This window comes from Balaenoptera borealis (genome assembly GCF_965194805.1).
Source record: "Balaenoptera borealis genome assembly, chromosome: 8".
Classification (NCBI taxonomy): Eukaryota; Metazoa; Chordata; class Mammalia; order Artiodactyla; family Balaenopteridae; genus Balaenoptera; species Balaenoptera borealis.
This window is the reverse complement of record NC_138865.1, coordinates 36,579,442-36,602,538: the sequence shown is the minus strand read 5'-3', so window position 1 is coordinate 36,602,538 and position 23,097 is coordinate 36,579,442. Positions and strand designations below refer to the sequence as shown.

Here is a 23,097-nt window from a genome sequence, read left to right as displayed (position 1 = left end):
GCAAATGATTTCTATTAAATTGAGGAGATATGAAAATGAGGAGCTGAAAGAAAAGTTCTGAGGGACTTGAGAGTTTAATAGCTGCTCAAACCTTTGAGTAGAAAACCTGTTCCATGCTATGTCCGTTTGTGCAATATTCATAAGAATTTATACTTGAAGAAGGAAAGAGCTAGATATTTTGGAGGGAGGGTTAGTATTTTAGAATATATTTGTTTTGAAATAGAATTTTTAAAAAGACAGATAAATGAGAGGAGATACCAATTTTGAATAAAGTAGAAATTAATTCAATTTCAGCTCATTCAGAATTTTGGATAATTTTAACCAGAAATGGGCTGCCATTTTGCTAAGTATAAAAGTAAGGACTTCCTAACAAATTATAAGATTTTAGGACTAATGTAGTTGCTCAGTGAATTGGGAGCAAAGTACAATTCCATTGTTTTCTGGGCCTCCATTGTTTCTGTAAGTCAAGTGACATTCTGATGAGAGGCCAGCTATCATTTGTGTTACTGTCCCTGAATGTAATATTTTGTTCTGGCTGCTTTCAATTTTTAAAATTTTTTGATTCTCAACAGTTTGACTATGATATGCTTAGGTGTGGTTTCCTTTGCATTTATCTTGTTTGGGTTTGTTCAGATTCTTGAATCTTTAGATTTATATATCTCACCAAATTTGTAAAATTTTAACTATTCTTTTAAAAATAAATGGTTTCTTTCAGAACACTTTTAGATTTACTAAAAAAGTTGCGAAGATAGTATAGAAGTCTCACATACATCATCCAGTTTCCCCTAATGGTATACATAATATATATATAATCATGATATCTTTGTTAAACGATAAAAGTAACATTGGTACAATGATATGAACTACAGTTTTCCATGAATGTCCTTTTTTTTTCTTTCCTGTTTTAGGATCCAATGTAGAATACCACATTACATTCCATTTTCATAACCCCAAGTCTCCTCCAATCTGTAACAGTTTCTTAGATTTTACTTGCTTTTCATGCCTTGACTTTTTATTTTTTTTATTTTTATTTTTGGCCGCGCCACGTGGCTTGTGGGATCTGAGTTCCCGGACAAGGGATGGAACCTGTGCCCCCTGCAGTGGAAGTATGGCATCCTAACCACTGGATTGCCAGGGAAGTCCCCATGCCTTGACATTTTTGAAGAGTACTGGTCAAGTATTTTTTAGAATGTCCCTTAATGTCAAGTTTGTCTGGTGTTTTCTTATGCTTAGACTGAGGTTATTGGTTTTGGGAAGAATACTACAGAGGTAAAGCGCCCTTCTTATCAAATCAAATCAGGCAGTAATGATATTGATATGACTTAATAACTTTGATAATGTGGTCAAGTTTATGTCTGCAGGTTCCTCTACTGTAAACTTAGTATTTTTCCTTTTCCATTCTCTATTCTTTGGAAGCAAGTCACTAAATGCAGCTTATACTCAAGAGGAGGGAAATTAAACTCTACTTCTTGGAAGAGGTAGTACCTACATCTAATATTTGGAATTCTTCTGTAAGGAAGATGTATCCTACCCTACCTCCCCTCTGCCTATTTATCAATCATTTGTTTATATTAAAATAGAGTCATCATAGGTATTTATTTTATTCTTTGGGTTCTAATCCAGTACTATCACTATTTATTATCTTGCTCAGATTGTTCCAGCTTTGGCCATTGGAAGCTCTTTCAGTTGGTTCCTATGTCCTTTTTAGATGCCCCTTCCTTTTTTTTTTTTTTTAAACTTCCTTACTTTTGGGCCTATATGATGCTCCAGGCTCATCTTATGTTTTCCCTGTCCCAGTACTAGAGTCAGCCCTTTCTCCAAGGAGGCCTGGTTCCTGTTATTGGAAAAGGTATTTAGAAACCACGATCTGGGTGCTGGTTGTTCTCACTTTTCATTATTTTTTAAATATTTTATTGAGGTAAAATTGGTATATAACATTACAGTTGACCGTTAAACAACATGGGTTTGAACTGCAGGTACACTTACATGCAGATTTTTTTCAATAAATACGAACTACAGTACTACATGATCCATGGTTGCTATCTGCTGATGCAGAACCATGTATATGAAGTGCTGATTATAAGTTATACACAGATTTTCAACTGCACAGGGGGTTGGCGCCCCTAACTCTGCTTTGTTCAAGGGTCAACTGTATATTAGTTTCAGGTATACACTATAATAATTTGATATTTGTATACACTACAAAGTGATCATCACAAAAATTCTGGTTACCATCTGTCACCATGCAGTTGATCCCCTTTTCATCCACCCCCAAACCCCTTCCCCACTGATAAACTACCAATATGTTCTTTGTATCTATTAGTTTAATTTAGTTTTGTTTGTTCCTTTGTTTTGGTTTTTAGATTCCACAGATAAGTGAAATCATACAGTATTGGTCTTTCTCTGACTCACTTGTTTCACTTAGCATAATACCCTCAAGGTCCATCCATATTGTTGAAAATGACAAGATTTCCTTCTTTTTTATGGCTGAGTAGTATTACATTATGTATATATAACTCACATCTTCTCTATCCATTTATCCATCAGTGGGCACTTAGGTTGTTTCCGTATCTTGGCTAACGTAGGTAATGTTGCAATGAACGTAGTGGGTGCATATATCTCTTCAAATTAGTATTTTTGTTTTCTTTGTTATACCGAGAAATGGAGTACCTGGTTCTATTTTTGAGTTTTTGAAGAACTTGCATACTGTTTTTCACAGTGGCTGAACTAATTTACATTCCCCCCAACAGTGTAGGAGGGATCCCACCTCTCCACAACCTCTCCAACACTTGTTATTTCCTGTCTTTTTGATAATAGTCATTCTGACAAGTGTAAGATGATATCTCATTGTGGTTTTGATTTGGATTTCCCTGATGATTGATGTTGAACATCTTTCCATGTGCCTGTTGGCCATCTGTTTGTCTTCTTTGGAAAAATGTCTATTTAGATGCTCTGTCCAGTTTTTAATCTTTTTTTTGTTGTTATTGAGTTAGATGAGTTCTTTATATATTTTGGATATTAGCCATTTATTGGATATATGATTTGCAAATAACTTCTTCCATTCAGTAGGTTGCCTTTTTGTTTTGCTGATGGTTTCCTTTGCTGTGCAGAGCTTTTTAGTTTGGTATAGTCCCATTTGTTTATTTTTGCTTTTGTCACCATTGCCTTTGGAGTCAGATCCAAATACACACACACACATGCATGCGCACAGACACACACACACACACACACGCACACACACACGTACACACGCACACACACACACACACACACACACATATAGAAGAGTGATTTGAAGGAGCTTACCACCTGTGTTTTCTCTTAGGAGTTCTGTGGTTTCTCAGTTTACATTCAAGTCTATAATCTGCTTCAAGTTAATTTTTGTGTATGGTATAAGGTAGTGGTCCAGTTTCATTCTTTTGCATGTGGCTGTCCAGTTTTCCTAATACCATTTATTGAAAAGTATTTTCAATACTTTTGTATTGTATGTATGTTGTATATTCTTGGCTCCTTTGTTATAAATTAGTATACATGTGGGTTTATTTCTGGGTTCTCTATTCTGTTCCATTGATCTATGTGTCTCTTTTTATGCCAGTATTATACTATTTTGATTACTGTAGCTTTGTAGTATAGTTTGAAATAGGGAGCATGATACATCCAGCTTTGTTCTTTTTTCTCAAGATTGCTTTGGCTGTTAAGGATCTTTTGTGGTTCCATACAAATTTTAGAATTATTTGTTCTAGTTCTGTGAAAAGTGTAATTCTGATAGGGATTGCATTGAATTTTTAGATTGCTTTGGGTGGTATGGGCATTTTAACAGTATTAATTATTTCAGTCCATGAGCGTGGACTATCTTTCCATTTGTTTATGTCTTCAATTTCTTTAATAAGTGTCTTATAGTTTCCAGTGTTTAGGTTTTTCACCTTTTTTTTTTAATTATATGGAAAAGAATATAAATAATGTCAATGAACAAAGTACAAATTTGGGAAAAGACATTTGCAATACAGATGATAGAAAATATCTAAAATACAGAAATAGGTCTTACAAAGTTACAAGAAAAACTTAGAACCTAACAGACGGGGGAAAAACTTATGTAGGTAATTCACAGAAGAGCAAATACAAATAGCCAATGAGCATAAACTCAGCAGTAGTCAGCCATATCTTTATACTTTAACTGGCAAAAATAAAAATAGTAGTAAACACAATTTCTGGAAGGGATATAGGGGGAAGGTTGTAATATATTACTGATAAAAATAAATTAGTTTAAAATTTTAAGACAGCAACTTGGTATATCTTTTAATTTTTTTTTTCACACACACACACTGTATTTTATTTTTACAAGAGGTAAATAAACTGACACCAAGCATTGTAAATGGATGACCACAACAAAAGAAACAATGATTGCAATTACCAAACACGAAACACACTCATACTATGTCATATTGACATTCAGTCCAGTAATCCTCCACTGTAACAGCTCCTTTACTTTGCAGTGAAAATTGATTTGTATATTTTTTGCCTCTGAGTCCTTGTGGGATTTTTTTTTTTTTATTCAAACAGAAGGTCACAAAAATTATAATCATCCTCATCAGTTCACTCAGTCCCATGTAATTAATTTTTTTTTTCATCTTGATCTTTTGTTAGCACTTTTATGAATTCATCAGTTTTCCATTAGAGTTCTGAAAATGCTTATTCATTCAGTTCAGCAGTATAGTCAGTTACCAGAAACCTGTACTTGTCAGAGTCTTTTCCATGAATTCCTTGAAGATGAAACCCTTTTATAGGAACATTTTTGCAAAAGCATCAGAGTACACTCAGAACTGTCTGTAAATGACAAAAGACTTAAAAATGACCACAGTTAAAGATTTGATGAAAGTTCATAATAATGCAATTGACAAGGAAATTTAGTTATTTCCGAGATATACATTTTAAAGTAATAACTAGAATTATGACTTATAACATTATACCAGAACATATAAGATTTTTAGAAATTTCATGTAATGTCTGAAACATTTATATTAACATATTTCCATACAAATAACCCAAAGAAAGTTTCGTATTAGTTGTTTTTTTGTTTGTTTGTTTGTTTGTTTTATACTGCAGGTTCTTATTAGTCATTAATTTTATACACATCAGTGTATACATGTCAGTCCCAATAGCCCAATTCAGCACACCACCATCCCCACCCCACCGCGGTTTTCCCCCCTTGATGTCCATATGTTTGTTCTCTACATCTGTGTCTCAACTTCTGCCCTGCAAACCAGTTCATCTGTACCATTTTTCTGGGTTCCACATACATACGTTAATATACGATATTTGTTTTTCTCTTTCTGACTTACTTCACTCTGTATGACGGTCTCTAGATCCATCCATGTCTCAACAAATGACTCAATTTCGTTCCTTTTTATGGCTGAGTAATATTCCATTGTATATATGTACCACAACTTCTTTATCCATTCGTCTGTCTATGGGCATTTAGGTTGCTTCTATGACCTGGCTGTTGTAAATAGTGCTGCAATGAACATTGGGGTGCATGTGTCTTTTTGAATTATGGTTTTCTCTGGGTATATACCCAGTAGTGGGATTGCTGGATCATATGGTAATTCTATTTTTAGTTTTTTAAGGAACCTCCATACAGTTCTCCATAGTGGCTGTATCAATTTACATTCCCACCAACAGTGCAAGAGGGCTCCCTTTTCTCCACACCCTCTCCAGCATTTATTGTTTGTAGATTTTCTGATGGTGCCCATTCTAACTAGTGTGAGGTGATACCTTATTGTAGTTTTGATTTGCATTTCTCTAATAATTAGTGATGTTGAGCAGCTTTTCATGTGCTTCGTGGCCGTCTGTATGTCTTCTTTTGAGAAATGTCTGTTTAGGTCTTCTACCCATTTTTGGATTGGGTTGTTTGTTTCTTTAATATTGAGCTGCATGAGCTGTTTATATATTTTGGAGATTAATCCTTTGTCCGTTGATTCGTTTGCAAATATTTTCTCCCATTCTGAGCATTGTCTTTTCGTGTTGTTTATGGTTTCCTTTGCTGTGCAAAAGCTTTGAAGTTTCATTAGGTCCCATTTGTTTATTTTTGTTTTTATTTCCATTACTCTAGGAGGTGGATCAAAAAAGATCTTGCTGTGATTTATGTCAAAGAGTGTTCTTCCTATGTTTTCCTCTAAGAGTTTTATAGTGTCCGGTCTTACATATAGGTCTCTAATCCATTTTGAGTTTATTTTTGTGTATGGTGTTAGGGAGTGTTCTAATTTCATTCTTTTACATGTAGCTGTCCAGTTTTCCCAGCACCACTTATTGAAGAGACTGTCTTTTCTCCATTGTATATCTTTGCCTCCTTTGTCATAGATTAGTTGACCATATGTGCGTGGGTTTATCTCTGGGCTTTCTATCTTGTTCCATTGATCTATGTTTCTGTTTTTGTGTCGGTACCATATTGTCTTGATTACTGTAGCTTTGTAGTATAGTCTGAAGTCAGGGAGTCTGATTCCTCCAGCTCCGTTTTTTTCCCTCAAGACTGCTTTGGCTACTCGGGGTCTTTTGTGTCTCCATACAAATTTTAAGATGATTTGTTCTAGTTCCATAAAAAATGCCATTGGTAAATTGATAGGGACTGCATTGAATCTGTAGATTGCTTTGGGTAGTATAGTCATTTTCACAGTATTGATTCTTCCAATCCAAGAACATGGTATATCTCTCCATCTGTTGGTATCTTTAATTTCTTTCATCAGTGTCTTATAGTTTTCTGAATACAGGTCTTTTGTCTCCCTAGGTAGGTTTATTCCTAGGTATTTTATTCTTTTTGTTGCAATGGTAAATGGAAGTGTTTCCATAATTTCTCTTTCAGATTTTTCATCATTAGTATATAGGAATGCAAGAGATTTCTGTGCATTAATTTTGTATCCTGCCACTTTACCAAATTTATTGATTAGCTCTAGTAGTTTTCTGGTGGCATTTTTAGGATTCTCTATGTATAGTATCATGTCATCTGCAAACATGACAGTTTTACTTCTTTTCCAGTTTGTATTCCTTTTATTTCTTTTTCTTCTCTGATTGCCATGGCTAGGACTTCCAAAACTATGTTGAATAATAGTGGTGAGAGTGGACATCCTTGTCTCATTCCTGATCTTAGAGGAAATGCTTTCAGTTTTTCACCATTGAGAATGATGTTTGGTTAAATTTATTCCAAGATATTTTTTTCTTTTTGATGCAATTGTAAATGAGACTGTGTTCTTAACTTCTCTTTCTGATATTTTGTTACTGCTGTATAGAAATGCCACAGATTTCTGTATTTTAATTTTGTATCCTGCAACTTTATCAAGTTCGTTTGTACTTCTAAGAGTTTTTTGGTGGAGTCTTTTGGGTTTTCTCTACATAGAGTATGTCATCTGCAAATAGTGATGGTTTTACTTCTTCCTTTCTTATTTGGATGCCTTTTATTATTTTCTTGCTTAATTGCCATGGCTAGGACTTCCAATACTAAGTTGAATAAAAGTTGCAAGAGTAGGCATCCTTGTATTGTTCCTGATCTTAGAAAAACAGCTTTCAGCTTTTCATTGTTCAGTATGTTGTTAGATGTGGGTTTGTCCTATATGGCCTTTATTATGTTGAGGTATGTTCCCTCTATTCTCATTTTGTTGAGAGTTTTTATCCTAAATGGATGTTCAGTTTGTCAGATGCTTTTTCTGCATCTATTGAGATGAGCATATGATTTTTATCTTTAATTTTGTTAATGTAATGTATCCCTTTGATGATTTGCTGTGTTGAACCATCCTTGGATCTCTGGAATAAATCCCACTTGATCATAGTGCAGGATCTTTTTAATGTATTGTTGGACTTAGGTTACTAATACTTTGTTGAGGATTTTTGCATCTTTGTTCATTGGGGATATTGGCCTGTAATTTTCTTTTCTTTTCTTTTCTTTTTGTGGTGTCCTTGTCTGGTTTTGGTATGAGGGTAATGATGGCCTCAAAAAATGAATTTGGAAGTATTCCCTCCTCTTCAGTTTTTTGGAACAGTTTGAGAAGGATATGATTAAATCTTCTTTGAGTGTTTGGTAGAATTCACCACTGAAGCCATCTGGTCCTGGACTTTCGTTTGTTGGGAGGTTTTTGATACTGATTCAGTTGCCTTACTAGTAATTGATCTATTCAAGATTTTTTATTTCTTTATGATTCAGTGTTGGAAGACTGTATGTTTCTAGGAATTTATTCTTTTCTATGTTGTCCAGTTTGTTGGCATATAATTGTTCATTGTAGTCTCCTATGTTTTTTTGTATTTCTGTGGTATCAGTTGTAACTTTTCCTCTTTCATTTCTGATTTTATTTATTTGAACTTTCTGTCTTTTTTTCTTGGTGAGTCTAGTTTTGTTTATCTCTGCTCAGTTTTCCTTTTAGTTCATTTATTACAGCATTTATATCCTTAATTATAATACTAATAGCTGCTTTAAGGTCCTTGCCTGCTAATTCTAATATTTTGGTCCACTCAAGTCAGTTTCCCTTGATTGATTTTTCTTTGAATACGGGTCATATGTTCTTGTTTCTTTTATACCTAATAATTTCCGGTTTTATCTTGGACATTGTGTTGATATTTTATAGAAACTCTGGGTTCCTTATGTTCCTCTAAGCAGTACTAAATGTTTTATTTTAGCAGACAGTTAACTTGGCTGAACTCAAACTTCTGATTTTACCTTCCCTGCATTAGGCAGCAGTAAAAATCTCAGTTTAGTTCTGTTTATTTAGCATAAGGGGACTGTTTGGTTTGCCCCAAACATGGGGTCAGTTAGAAAATTGGGCAGTTTATATGTAGAATATGAGGTTCTCATCCTTCCTGAAGTTTTCCTTCTTTACTTTCTAGCTGCTGAGTCAGTTCTGAACTCTGTCTTCCGATTCTTCAGCCATTGAAATTGCAGATTTCAGTCTGAATTTTAGCTGCTCTACCTAGCACCAAGTAGGGCCTACTGTTAGATGAAAAACTGTAAAACAGGAAACTCAGTGCCATTCTTTTCTCCCAGGTGTCAACTACCTACAGTTTCTGTGAGCTTTTTGCTTATTCCCATGTGCCTTTAGATTTTTTTTGTTGTTGTCTAGAGTTTATAAGTGTTATCAATGGGAGGATTGGTCTGATATAAGCTATTCCACTACTACCAGAAGGGGCACTCCCCTTCATTTAAGAGGAAGAATAATATTAATTAAATAATTACAAAAACAGATGTAAAGCTAAAATTTTTTTGTGCTGCAAAGTACACAGTGCTGTGAGATTTAATAATAGGGGAATTTGACTTAATCAGTGAGGTCAGGAAAGTTTTCTTGAGGACATGGTGGGGAGAGCGAGAGAGTTACTAGACAAAGGGAAAATTGAAGTTGATTCCACGTATTTGTTGAATGAATGAATAATATAATCCAGCTTTCTCTGCATCTTGGCTTCTTTCTTTGCACATATTATCTCTTAATATTAATCTCTTAATTTCACACATTATCCTCTTAATCTTTAATCATCTCTCCAGGCTTCTGTGATGATGAATGGGTATCTATAGCTATGGTCCTTATAAAATTATTCAGTGAAGCATGTCCTTCATGAAAATTTCTTGAGCCAAAGGACTTGTGGGTATAGACTATTTAAGTGGTATAGCAGGGTTCATGGCTTTATGGTCCATATGATCAACTGAGTTAAAAGGAAATTCCCCTCCCAATATCAGGTATTTAGAAATGCTGGGTAAAATATAACAACATACACATGGCTACACACACACACGCAAATTCAAAACCAAGAAAGGGTTATCTTAGTTGACCAAAATGGAGAAGAAATGTAAAGTTAGTATATGAATAGGAGCCTAATCTAAGAGGCTCTCACAGAGGAATAGGTATAGGCCTTAATAGCTGAGTGTGGGGGTGTAAGGGAGACTTGATCTCCACCAAGCAAGGGGTACCCAGCCATGGACTCAGTACATGTGGAGAACTAAAACTGCATTATTTGCGTAAAGCCAGAAGCCATAAGGGGGAGATCCCTACATTCAGTGGAGAAAGAAAATTCCGTTACACTGTCCCAACAGAGAGGCAAGGAAATCTGCTGTCTACTCAGGACTAGACATGGAAAGAATTCGGGAGTCCTTCAACTGAAGGAGCACACTGTATCTTGAGCAAGCCAAATAAAAATAAATCCACATTTAGTCACATTGAATGAAACTGTAGAAACTCAAAGATAATGAAAGAATATAAAAGCTACTAGGGAGAAAAAACAATACATATCAAGAAATGCAAATTGATTACAAACTTCTTATCAGCAAAAAGATGTCAGAATATAGTAGAGTAATATATATTCAAAGTTCCAAGTGAAAATAACTGTCAGCCTAAAAGTCTACACTTAAATGATCATTTAATAGTGAGGATGTATTAAAGACATTTTCAAACATACAAGTTTTGAAAGAGTTTACTACTCCCAGATTCCTCCTGAAAGAGTTACTACAGATATACTTAAGTAAAAAGGAAATTGTGGCAAATTGTATTTTCCAAAAGGGGTCATAACAATATCTACCATCTCACATGCTCTTCTCCAATGTTACCTAACCAGAGGTGGAGTTGAATTCCCTCTTCTTGAATCTGGACTGGCCATATGACTCTCTTTTGAAACTAGTAGCATGTGGTGGAAGTGATACCACTTCCACAAAGCCTTGACCTTTGAGGCTAGATCAGAAAAGGTCATTCAGCTTTCAACTGGTTCTTTGGGACACTTGCTCTGGAGGCTGCCAGGTACCGTATAAGTTTTCTGACTATTCTGAGATTTCCATGTTAGAGAGGTTTTGTGTAGCCACTCTGATCATCAGACCTCCCAGACATGCCCATTCTCCACTGAGTGCCATAGTCAAATTCATAAGATTCAGAAGAATGCCCTATCTGAGTAATATATATAAGGTGTATAATAAATCTATTTTATATTTATAAAGAATATAATAAAATCTTGCTGTTTGAAGCTATAAAATTTTGGGTTAATTTGTCATGTAGCAGTAGTAACTGTAATAAAATTGAACCCTGAAAGAAGGAGTGAAATGTATGAATCCATCATGAGCAAGGAAGCTTGTGAACAAATAAGTACTGACTTTTTCCTAAGTTGGATGAAGGTTGTTGAAAACAATGTGATGCTAAGATATTAGCAACAATAATATGGAAGCTGGTATAGAGTAGGGAAGAGGAAGGACTCATGATAAGACTTTCTATGGTCCTTGTATTTTTCAGAGATTGACTTCAAGTAGGCATATTCAAGAAAAGAAATAGATTGTATAAGGTATGAAACAGTAGAGGGAAAAAAGAGAATTCAGAATCAACAAAAAGTAGAAAAGTAAAAGCTAAGAAGCAAAGAAATTCATGGTAAATAGAAAGCACAAAATAAGTTGGTTGAGATTAGTGCTCTTATAATCATGATAAATGTAAATAAAATTAATTTCAGTTATCTAAAATGACTATATATTTAAAAAAATACAGCCCAATGTTGGTTAAAAAAGATACCCAAGGCAAAACAACCCAAAGAAGTTAAAAATAAAAATAAATGGATAGAGAAGATATATCAGTATATCAGGAAAAAAAAAAAAAAAAAGCAGGTGTGACAATATTAATATTAGGCAAAATGGAATTCTAGGTGTTTTACCCAGGAAACACTTGCACATGTGTACCAGGAGACATGTACAAGGATGTTCATTGCAATATCGTAATAATGAAAAATTTGAAAGAACTGAAATTTCTATCAGTAGGGAAATGTATGGATAAATTGTGGAATATTCAGGGACTTCCCTGGTGGCACAGTGGTTAAGACTCCTCACTCCCAATGCAGGGGGCCTGGGTTTGATCCCTGGTCAGAGAACTAGATCCCACATGCATGCTGCAACTAAGAGTTCGCATGACACAACTAAGGAGCCCATGAGCCGCAACTAAGGGGTCCGCCTGCTGCAACTAAGACCTGGTGCAACCAAATAAATTTTTTTTTTAATTGTGGAATACTCATATCAGGACAATGTATAGCAATTAAATAAGCTAGATTTATTTGCATTTTCATGGCTATATTTTGCAACTATTGAGTGAGAGAAATAAGTTACAAAATAATATGTTAGTGTGACATTTCTAAACATAATACATTTGCACTTCTAAGATTCCTTCTAATTCTGAAATCATCAAATTTTACATCAATAAGCTATATTCCTATGACTATATGCATTTGACTATCTGAGGAAGTATGCCCAGAAACAGTATACTTCAGTAACCTAATTACTGTCATTAAGAGCAATCACTGTATCCTAACGAATGAAGACACTTGCAATAGAAGACAACTGTCTTCCTCTGAACAAGTAATCTGTAGAATTAAATATTTTGTAACTATTCCCAGTATGCTCAATGCTATGTAATAAGCATATATGCAAAACTCTCTCCTTTTCCCTTGAGTTGCTTACAAGAAAAGAGATGTGGCAGAAAGAAGTACAGGTGTATGATGAGAAGAAGAAATGAGAGCTGTCTGGAAGAAGATGTTTAAGCAATAACTTTCTTCTAGAACCTATGCAAACCAGAATCCCTGTTCTGTAAATAACTAGACATTGAAATCACAAATGCCCTCAGATGTCAAATTCCACAGATATTTATTGAGAACCTACTGTGTACAGGGTATTCTACTTAACATGGTCATGAACACAGAGATGAATTAGGAGTCCCAAGTTCTTTATAGGCCTTTGGAAGATGAAGGTAACTATAAAACGAGGTAGGATAAGTTCAGGGCCATGAGAGTGATACAGAGGACTTTGTAGCTTGAAAGGAGAATGAAATTATTTTCTTTGGAGGGTTCCAGAATGGAAGCCGTTTCACACATTTGTAAATTTGCTCATTTCTGTTTGGGTGATTAAAGGTGACAAGGCAGTTTCTTTGCCATGCCATAGCTCTGTTTAGTATTTAATCCTCTTCCACTTACCCCCGTCACCCCCCCCCCCGCCTTTCTTAAGAAAAATATTGCTGTACATTAAATCTTTCAAAGCCTTTAATGGTGTTGCTGAAACAATCATTTAAGCATTTAAAACACACACCACATAGTACACTTATTTTAGAGGTAGCAGTGGTTAGCCACTGGAAACTAATCATTGGGTTTGATAAAGGGAGGAATTTTACATGTTATGGCTTATGATGGAGAATGGAAAAATGCTTTAGTGAGATGGGCTGGCATTTAAAATTGGAGCACAATAATAGCAAAAAGTGCTGAAGTCAACGAACTGCTTAGAAATATGGTTACTATTTGCTGAGAGAGGCCTTTCAAGGTGGCCAGATATATGCGTTTGCAACCACAGTCAGTTCAGTTCTTCCCTAAACATGAGACTGTGACCCTGATTGATGTCAGTGAGAGTTAATGTACTTGCAGAGAAAAATATTTAGATCATCCATGAATCCAAGGCAAACAGGAAATAGGTGTAATAAGAAACAAGTTTTAATAGACTTACACATTATACATAACTTAGGTTAGAAACCATGCGAAGGTGATGGTGATCTTTTGAATCTTCTGGGCTTGCTTAAAAATTCTCCTTTTTTCTCCAAAGCTATTATACTCTGAATTGATTCTAGTCCACACAACTGAAAGAAGATAAAAACGGCAGAGTGGCGATATGGAAGAGAGTCTTAGCATTTGATTTATGACTCGGACAATATGAAGGAAATGGTCATGAGGATGAGAATTTCAAGGAAAAGTATCAGCAAGTGGAAGAGCCTCAGAAATTGACCTTGGGCAAATTGCTTTACCTCTCTGGACCTCATTGTCTTCATTTGTAAAACTAGAGTGTTGGAAGTGAGCCCTAAGGAATTTTTCGGCTTGAGAATTCAGTAAAGTAGACTAGTTAAAATGGACAACAGGACCAAACGTAGTTTTTGCTTGTTTGTTTTCTTTCCAGTTTCATTGAGATATAATTGACACATAACATTGTATTACTTTAAGGTGTACAACATAATGCTTTGAGATACATATGGCTCCCATGCCAAGTCATATTCTCCAGCTTAGTCTTCATCAATAATGTGATATTTTGGTCTCCCTTTGCCATATCCTCATCTTATTTCCCAGTATGTTCAGAATTTGGATGTGCAAGAAGAGTGCTGTTCATTTGGCTCTCTCAGACTCCAAAAGCTGGGATGCAGGGGGAAAAAATTGGCTTTGGTGAGAAGGGATTATTGTTTCCTCTGAATCTGGAGAAGGCAATATGTTTCCTCTGAATCAGGAGATGGCACTAATTGTGAAGAACTAGAAATGCTTGAGGTATGGTGGAGTTTCAGGGATTCAAAATCATCTCAGTCAGGTAGGACGCCAAATAATCAGCTAAGAATGAGTCATCAGGCATGGACTTGGAAAGTTAAAAGGAGAAAAGATTTATAATTGCCTCTATATGGAGTATACTCAAGAATCCACTGAAAGAGGTTTAGAGATGGGGACCAAGATGGCGGAGTAGAAAGACCCTGAGCTCACCCTCTCTCACAACCACACCAAAATCACAACTATTTTAAGAACAACCATCAGTGAACAAGACCAGAACCTACCAGAAAAGATCTTCTACAACTAAAGACATAAAGAAGGACCCACAATGAAATGGGTAGGAGGGGCGGATTCACAATATAATCAACTTCCATACCCACAAACCAGAGAATAATTATAGTGCTTCCACAGGAGTGAGTGTTCTGAGCCCCACGTTGGGCTCCCCAGCTTGTGGGTCCTGCACCAGGAAGACAAGCCCCCAGAGCATTTGGCTTTGAAGGGCAGTGGGACTTAATTTCTGGAGTCCCAAAGGACTAGTGGGAAACAGAGACTTTATTCTTAAAGCACACACACAAATCTCATATTCTCTGGGACCCAGGGCAGAAGCAGTAATTTGATAGGAACCTGGACCAGACCTACCTGTGGTCTTGGAGAGTCTCTCAGAGAGGCGGGGGTCAGCTGTGGCTCACCCTAGGGACATAGACACTGGTGGCAGCCATTCTGGGGAGCTGCTACTATGTGGACTTTGGTGCTGGTAGGCACCATTGTGGAACCTTCCCTCTAGCTCATTAGCTCTAAGACCTGGCTCCACCCAACTGTTCGTTAGCACCTGTGTAGGGATGTCTCAGGCCAAGAAATGAACTGGGTAGGAACAAGCCCCACCCCTCAGCAGATGGGCTGCCTAAAGACTTCCTGAGCCCACAGCCACCTCTAGACATGCTTCTAGGCATGATCCTGCCCACCAGAGGGCCAGGACCCAGCTCCATGCTCCAGGGGGCAGTCACCAGGTATAAGAAAACTATGATCCCACAGCCTATGGACCCAGCCTGCCTACAGCAGGCCAGACCCTTCCCTGGGGCCAGCTGGGCCCTGTTCCTGCCCATTGGCAGGCAAACACAAGCTTTGGTACATCCTGGATACTGTACCCAACTGTGTCAGGAACCAGCCCCTCCCCACCAGTGATCTGACACAAGCTGTGGGATCCCTGGGCCCTGTAGCCAGACTCCAGGACCCAGCTCTGTGAGCCAGTAGTTCAGCACTAACCCCAGAACCTGGCTTCACCCACCAGTGGGTAGACAACAGCCCTGGGGTCTTCTGGACCCTGACTCTGCCCACCAGTGAGCCAGCACTAGCCCCGAGGCCCCCTGGGGTTCTGCAGTCAGCTGCTTCATGACCAGGCCCAGCCAACCAGCAGCCAGAAGCCTCCTCACAAGGCAGGGCCTGGCAACCAAGTGGATTAGGGGCCAACCAAGACTACCAGACCACCCACATAGTCAGCCTACCACAACAGAAGGACCCACACAGGCCTCATAGGGGAAACCCCTAGAACATATAGCTTGGATGATGAGAAGGGGGTGCACTGCTGGGACACATAGGACTTCTCCTACAGAAGGCCACTTCTTTGGGGTCAGGAAACATAATTAACCTACCAGATAAATAAAAATACAGGTAGCAACTTAGGCAAAATGAGGCATCAGAGGAACATGTTCCAGATGAAGGAACAAGATAAAACCCCAGAAGAAGAACTAAGTGAAGTGGAGATAGACAATCTACCTGAGAAAGAGTTCAGGGTAATGATCATAAAAATGATCAAAGAACTTGGGAGAAGAATGTATGCACAGAGCAAGAAGTTAGAAGTTTTTAACAAAGAGTTATAAAGAACAACCAAACAGAGGTGAAGAATACAATAACTGAAATGAAAAATATACCAGAAGGAGTCAACAGTAGACTAAATGATACAGAGGAAGGGATCAGCAAGATGGAAGACAGAGTAGAGGAAATCACTGACATTGAACAGACAAAAGAAAAAAGAAAAAAACAGAAATGAAGACAGTTTAAGAGACCTCTGGGACAACATCAAGTGCACTAATATTTGCATTATAGGAGTCTCAGAAGGAAAAGAGAGAGAGAAAGAGGCTGAGAACATATTTGAAGACATAATAGCTGAAGACTTCCCTAACCTGAGAAAGGAAGCAGTCATCCAAGTCCAGGAAGTGCAGAGAGTCCCCTACAGGATTAACCCAAAGGGGAACACACCAAGACACATAGTCATTAAAATGACAAAAGTTAAAAATAGAGAATATTAAAAGTAGCAAGGGAGAAGCAACAAATAGCATGCAAGGGAACTCGCATGAGGATATCAGCTGACTTTTCAGCAGAAACTCTGCAGGCCAGAAGAGAGTGGCATGATATATTTAAAGTGATGAAAGGGAAAAACCTACAACCAAGAATACTCTACCCAGCAAGGCTCTCATTCAGATTTGATGGAGAGATCAAAAGATTTACAGACAAGCAGAATCTAAAAGGATTCAGCACCACCAAACCAGCTTTACAACAAATGTTAAAGGAACTTCTCTAGTTGAGAAAGAAAAGGCCACAGCTAGAAACAAGTAAAATTACAAAATGAAAAAGCTCATCAATAAAGGCAAACATAAAGGTAGGAAATCATCCATGCACAAAGCTAGTAGGAAGGTTAGAAGACAAAAGTAGTAAAATAATCTATATCCACAATAAGCAGTTAAGGGAGACACAAAACAATTAGATGTAAAATATGATATCAAAAATAGTAATCATGAGGGGAGGAGAGTACAACTGTTGGGTTGTTAAAATACATTTGAAATTAACAGATCAGCAAGTTAAAACAATTATATATATATGCTACTAAACAACCAGTGGCTCACTGAAGAAATCAAAGAGGAAATCAGAAAGTACCTGGAGACAAATGAGAATGAATACCTGACTATCCAAAACCTATGGGATGCAGCAAAAGCAGTTCTAAAAGGGAAGTTTATAGCGATACAGGCTTACCTCAGGAAACAAGAAAAATCTCAAATAAACAACCTAGCCCTATAGCAGATGAAAGCTCTTATATATAGAATGGATAAACAACAAGGTCTTACTGTGTAGCACTATATTCAATATAGTTCAAGAGAATTATATTCAATATCCTATGATACACCATAATAGAAAAGAATATAAAAATGTATATATATGTATAACTGAATCACTTTGCTGTACAGCAGAAATTAACACAACATTGTAAATCAATTATACTTCAAAAAAAAAAGAATGGAAAAAAATAAAATATAGGTGAATTATATCACAATGAAGCTGGGAAAAAAGAAATAAAGTAAAACATTATCATAACTTATACGAAAAAAAAAAAAAAACCAAAAAGCCCCTAACCCTATACCTAAAGGAACTAGAGAAAGAAGAATAGACAAAACCCAAAGATAGTAGAAGGAAAGAAATCATGAAGATGAGAGCAGAAATAAAGGAAATAGAAACTAAAACAATAGAAAAGATCAATGAAACTATAAGCTGGTTCTTTGAAAAGATAAACAAAATTGATAAACCTTTAGCTAGACTCATCAAGAAAAAAGGGAGAGGGCTCAGATCAATAAAACCAGAAATGCAAATGAAGTTACAACCAACACCACAGAAATATGAAGGATCATGAGAGACTACTGTGAACAACTCTACTGTGAAAACTGGACTACCTAGAAGAAATGGACAAATTCTTAGAAATGTACAATCTCCTAAGATTGAACTGGAAGAAACAGAAAATATGAACAGACCAATTACCAGTAATGAAATCGAGTCAGTAATTTTAAAAATTCCAACAAGCAGAAGTCCAGGACCAGATGGCTTCACAGGTGAATTCTACCAAACATTTAGAGAAGAGTTAACACCTATCCTTCTCCGAATATTCCAAAATATTGTGGAGGAAGGAACACTTCCAAATGCATTCTATGGGACCAGCATTACCCTAATACCAGATAAAGATATCACAAAAAAAGAAAATTGCAGGCCAATATCACTGATGAACGTAGATGCAGAAATCCTCAACAAAATATTTGCAAACTGAATCCAACAATACATTAAAAGGATCATACACAGTGACGAAGTGGGATTTATCCGAGAGATGCAAGGATTTTTCTATATCTGCAAATCAATCAATGTGATACACCACATTAACAAATTGAAGAATAAAAACCAGATGATCATCTTGATAGATGCAGAAAAGCTTTTGACAAAATTCAACATCCATTTATGATAAAAACTTTCTAGAAAGTGGACATAGAGGGAACATACCTCAACATAATAAAGACCATATAGGACCTACCCACAGCTAACATCATACTCAACAGTGAAAAGCTGAAAGCATTTCCTCTGAGATCAGGAACAAGACACGGATGCCCTTGTCATGTTTTATTCATCATATTATTGGAAGCCCTAGCCCCAGCAATCAGAGAAGAAAAAGAAATAAAAAGAATCCAAATTGGAAAAGAAGAAATAAAACTGTCACTATTTGCAGATGACATGATACTATTTGTAGAAAATCCTAAAGATGCCAGAAAACTACTAGAACTCATCAATGAATTCAGTAAAGTTGCAGGATATAAAATTAATATACAGAAATCTGTTGCATTTTTATACACTAACAACTATCAGAAAGAGAAATAAAGGAAACAATCCCCTTTACCATAACATCAAAAATAATAAAATACCTAGGAATAAACTTACCTAAGGAGGCAAAAGACCTGTGCTCTGAAAACTATAAGATGCTGATGAAAGAAACTGAAGATGACACAAACAGATGGAAAGCTATACCATGTTCTTGGATTGGAAGAATCAATATTGTTAAAATGACCATACTATCCAAGGCAATCTACAGGTTCAATGCAATCCCTATCAAAATACCAATGGTATTTTTCACAGACCTAGAACAAAAAAAATTTTAATTTGTATGGAAACACAAAATACCCCGAATAGCCAAAACAATCTTGAGAAAGAAGAGTAGAGCTGGAGGAATCACACTCTCTGACATCAGACTATACTACAAAGCTACAGTAATCAAAACAATGGTATTGGCACAAAAACAGAATATAGACAAATGCAACAGGATAGAATGCCCAGAAATAAAGTCACTAGTCTACAACAAAAGAGGCAAGAATATACAAGGGAGAAAAGAAAGTCTCTTCAATAAATAGTTCTGGGAAAACTGGACAGCTACATGTGAAAGAATGAAATCAGAACATTCTCTAACACTGTACACAAAAATAAACTCAAAATGGATTAAGAACCTAAATGTAAGACCCAAAACCATAAAACTCCCAGAGGAAAACACAGGCAGAACACTCTGACATAAATCACAGCAATGTTCTTTTGGCGCTATCTCCTAAACAAAGGAATTAGACGCACAAATAAATAAATGGGACCTAATTAAACTTAAAAGCTTCTGTACGGCAAAGGGAAAAAAACAAAAACGAAAAGACAACCTACTAAACCTACTAAATGGGGGAAAATATTTGCAAATGATGTGACTGATAAGGGGTTAATATCCAAAATATATAAACAGCTCATACAGTTCAACATCAAAAAACCCCCCAAAAACAAAAAACCAACAACAACAACAACAAAAAACAAACAAACAACCTGATTAGAAAATGGGCAGAAGACCTGAATAGACATTTATCCAAAGAGGAAATGCAGATGGCCAACAGGTACATGAAAAGATGCTCAACATCACTCATCGTCAGGGAAATGCAAATCAAAACCACAATGAGATATCACTTCACACCTGTCAGAATGGCTGTCATCAAAAAGAACACAAATAACAAATTTTGGAGGGGATGTGAAGAAAAGGAAACCCTTGTACACTGTTGTCGGAATGTAAATTGTTGCAGCCACTGTGGAAAACAGTATGTAAGTTTCTCAAAAAACTGAAAATAAAACTACCATATGACCCAGCAATTCCACTCCTGGGTATATATTCAAAAAACAACAACAACAGCGCTAATTGGAAAAGATTCATGCACCCCAGTGTTCTTAGCAACATTACTTACACTTACCAAGATACAGAAGCCACGTGTATGTCCATGAACAGATAAAGAAGATGTGGTATACATATACAATGGAATACTATGCAGCCATAGAAAGGAATGAAAATCTTGCCTTTTGTAACAACATGGGTGGACTTCGACGGTATTATTCTAAGTGAAATAAGTCAGACAGAGAAAGACAAATACTGTATGATATCACTTATATGTGGAATCTGAAAAATTCTACAAACGAGTGAATATAACAAAAAAGAAGCAGGCTCACAGATACAGAGAACAAATTAGTGGTTATCAGTGGGGAGAGGGAAGGAGGAGGGGCAACATAAGGGTAGGGGATTAAGAGGTACAAACAATTATGTATAAAATAAGCTACAATGATATATTATACAACACAGGGAATATAGCCAATATTTTATAATAACTATAAATGGAGTATAACCTTTAAAAGTTGTGAATCACTGAATTGTATACCTGTAGCTTATATAATATTGTTCATCAGCTAGACTTCAATTTAAAAAAAAAAGAATCTACTGAAGAGGACAAAAAGATTTCCAGTTAGGTTGACAAACAAAGTGACATTAACAGTCTTGGATGGGCAGGGCTCTAAGGCAGTCTAGGGACAGCCACCAGGGACAGAAGTGATGAAAACTACTCTATAGAATATATTTTATTAACTTATATTAACTTTCATAAGTAAATGAAGGAATCTATTAGGGTTAGACAATAAATGATTTTATCTATATTATTAGAAATACTATAGTATTCTTTTTCAAATTTGATAGTTTAGACAACCACAAAGTTAACCCTTGTCTTAATTGATTCAGGCTCTTCCTCGTGTGTGTATTCAGTTTTTTTTTTTTTAATTAAAAAAAATTTTTAATAGCCCAATCAACAAAATACTGCATTACAGCAGCTCCAAACACCAGCAGGATGAAGTTTTAACATCCGTTGTTTCTAATTACATAGATATAGCCAATAGCTTTATTGTAGTTTATTATTCATTATGTGACAGGTTCAATTGTTCTCATGCAGAAAAGAAAATACCCTGGCTTATTCCCTTTGCCCATTGACTTTTCTAGGATTAAAGTGAGTGCCAGCTTCTGTTTAAAGTAATCTCAGACTATTCTTTTACATCCCTGACTTCTCTCAATTCCTATCATTCTTAAAGTCAAAGTGTGTATTACCACATACAGTTTGGTGGGGATGGGGGAGGGAGAGTAGGGAGCAAGGAAGGATTTCAGGAGGCAATTGGACTTGAACTGTGTGGAGGGAGAATAGAATTTGGCAGGTGGATATGGGAGGTGGGAGCCAGGAGCACTCCAGGTATGGCACACTACTTGCCTCCAAAAAGCATGGAGGCAAGATGTCAGGTCATCTTTAGGGAGCAGTGTGCTGAGCAGGCCCTTTGACTAGAGGACAAGGATTCAAAGGGAGTGTGGTCTCCATGACTGAAAAAAATAGCCTGAAACCAGATTGTACAAGGCTGCAGGAAGCCAGCTTCTTTTAAGGACAGGTGAGATTTTGATGAGGAAATAGCCTGTGCAGAGGTAGAAAATGAAAATTCAATAGTTTTGATTGTTGGAATGAGATTCTAGAAGGAAAGGAAATAAGAGTCTAGGAGATTGGCAGAAAAAGTTAAAAGGGAAGTGAGGAGGAGTTAAACAATAAAAAGGGAGGGCTCAATTTTACTTGAAAAGTCAAGCAAGTAATGTTGTTTTGCTGTTGAGAAAAGAATTCCTCTTGATATTTAGAAATACAAAAGTGATTTTAAATAAATCTACTCTGTCAGAGTTTTTGTTTCTTTTCCCCTGCCATTTTTTTTTTTTTTCACTTTTGGTTAAAAAAAATATGCTGAAAGAAATTAGGTACACAACAGGGACTGAAATAATTTCAAATAATTTTTCTTTTAGCTGGATTGCTGTTATAAAATAGGACTACATTTTGATTCAGAACTTTTACGAAGAACTTGGGCATTTTATTACAACATCTGTTTCTACGTTTTAATTTCTCTCCTTCCTTTTATAGGCATTTGCATACTTTTTTTTTTTTTTTTCAGATGAGAAGACCTTTTCGTTTGCCACAAGAAGGCTATTATCCAGAATGTTAATGGGCTTTCAGCTATTAAGATGTAATGATATACCTTGAGTATTTAACTATAAATTTGAAAAATCTCCATGAACAATCTCAAAGGAATACTTAGAATGCACTCTTGGTAAATTGGCTCATTTTCCTGTAATTTACTGGAAGTGCTGATATGAGAGCAGTCCTAATGTGAAAAGTACAATAATCCCTGGAGTTACATTGTATGTATTAAATGATTACTCTCAAAGAATAAAACATATGAGACCATTTAGCCTTCATTCACATTTGTTACTTAGAATCACAGTAGAGAAACAATCACTTTTCTTTTGGTGCACAAAATTAGAAGTGATACATTTAATATCTTTTAAAACAAGAGGTACAGTGATGTTACACTTTTGCCTAACAATTGCTCTTTTCCGAAACAAAGACTGTTCTAGTTAGGAACATGATTCTTCTGGTTTTGTGGAGGCCCCTTTCATTCCATTGATAATTGAAATATTTTTAGAAACCCATAATGTAGTTTTCTTTGATGTCAGTCAAAAAGATTAGTCTGCCTTCTAGCCATGAGCTTCTACTACATTGGGGAATTATTTAAGGAGGTAGTCAACTTGCAGAAGCAGCAGTTGCAGGAGCAAAGGGTCTTGTTTGGAATTTTGTGTGATTGTGTTTTTCTTCTTTACCA

General features: G+C 36.2%; 1 protein-coding gene and 1 long non-coding RNA gene across 2 annotated transcripts in view; one reads left to right on the top strand and one right to left on the bottom strand.

The window, feature by feature from the left end:
• AOPEP (aminopeptidase O (putative)) overlaps nucleotides 1-23,097 on the top strand; it is a 372,310-nt gene that overhangs the window by 35,186 nt on the left and 314,027 nt on the right.
• LOC309633036 lies at nucleotides 4,301-23,092 on the bottom strand. Its single transcript, XR_014247263.1, has 2 exons — nucleotides 19,889-23,092; nucleotides 4,301-19,817 (listed from the first exon to the last, which is right to left on the bottom strand). It is a non-coding gene; the product is annotated as an uncharacterized lncRNA (long non-coding RNA).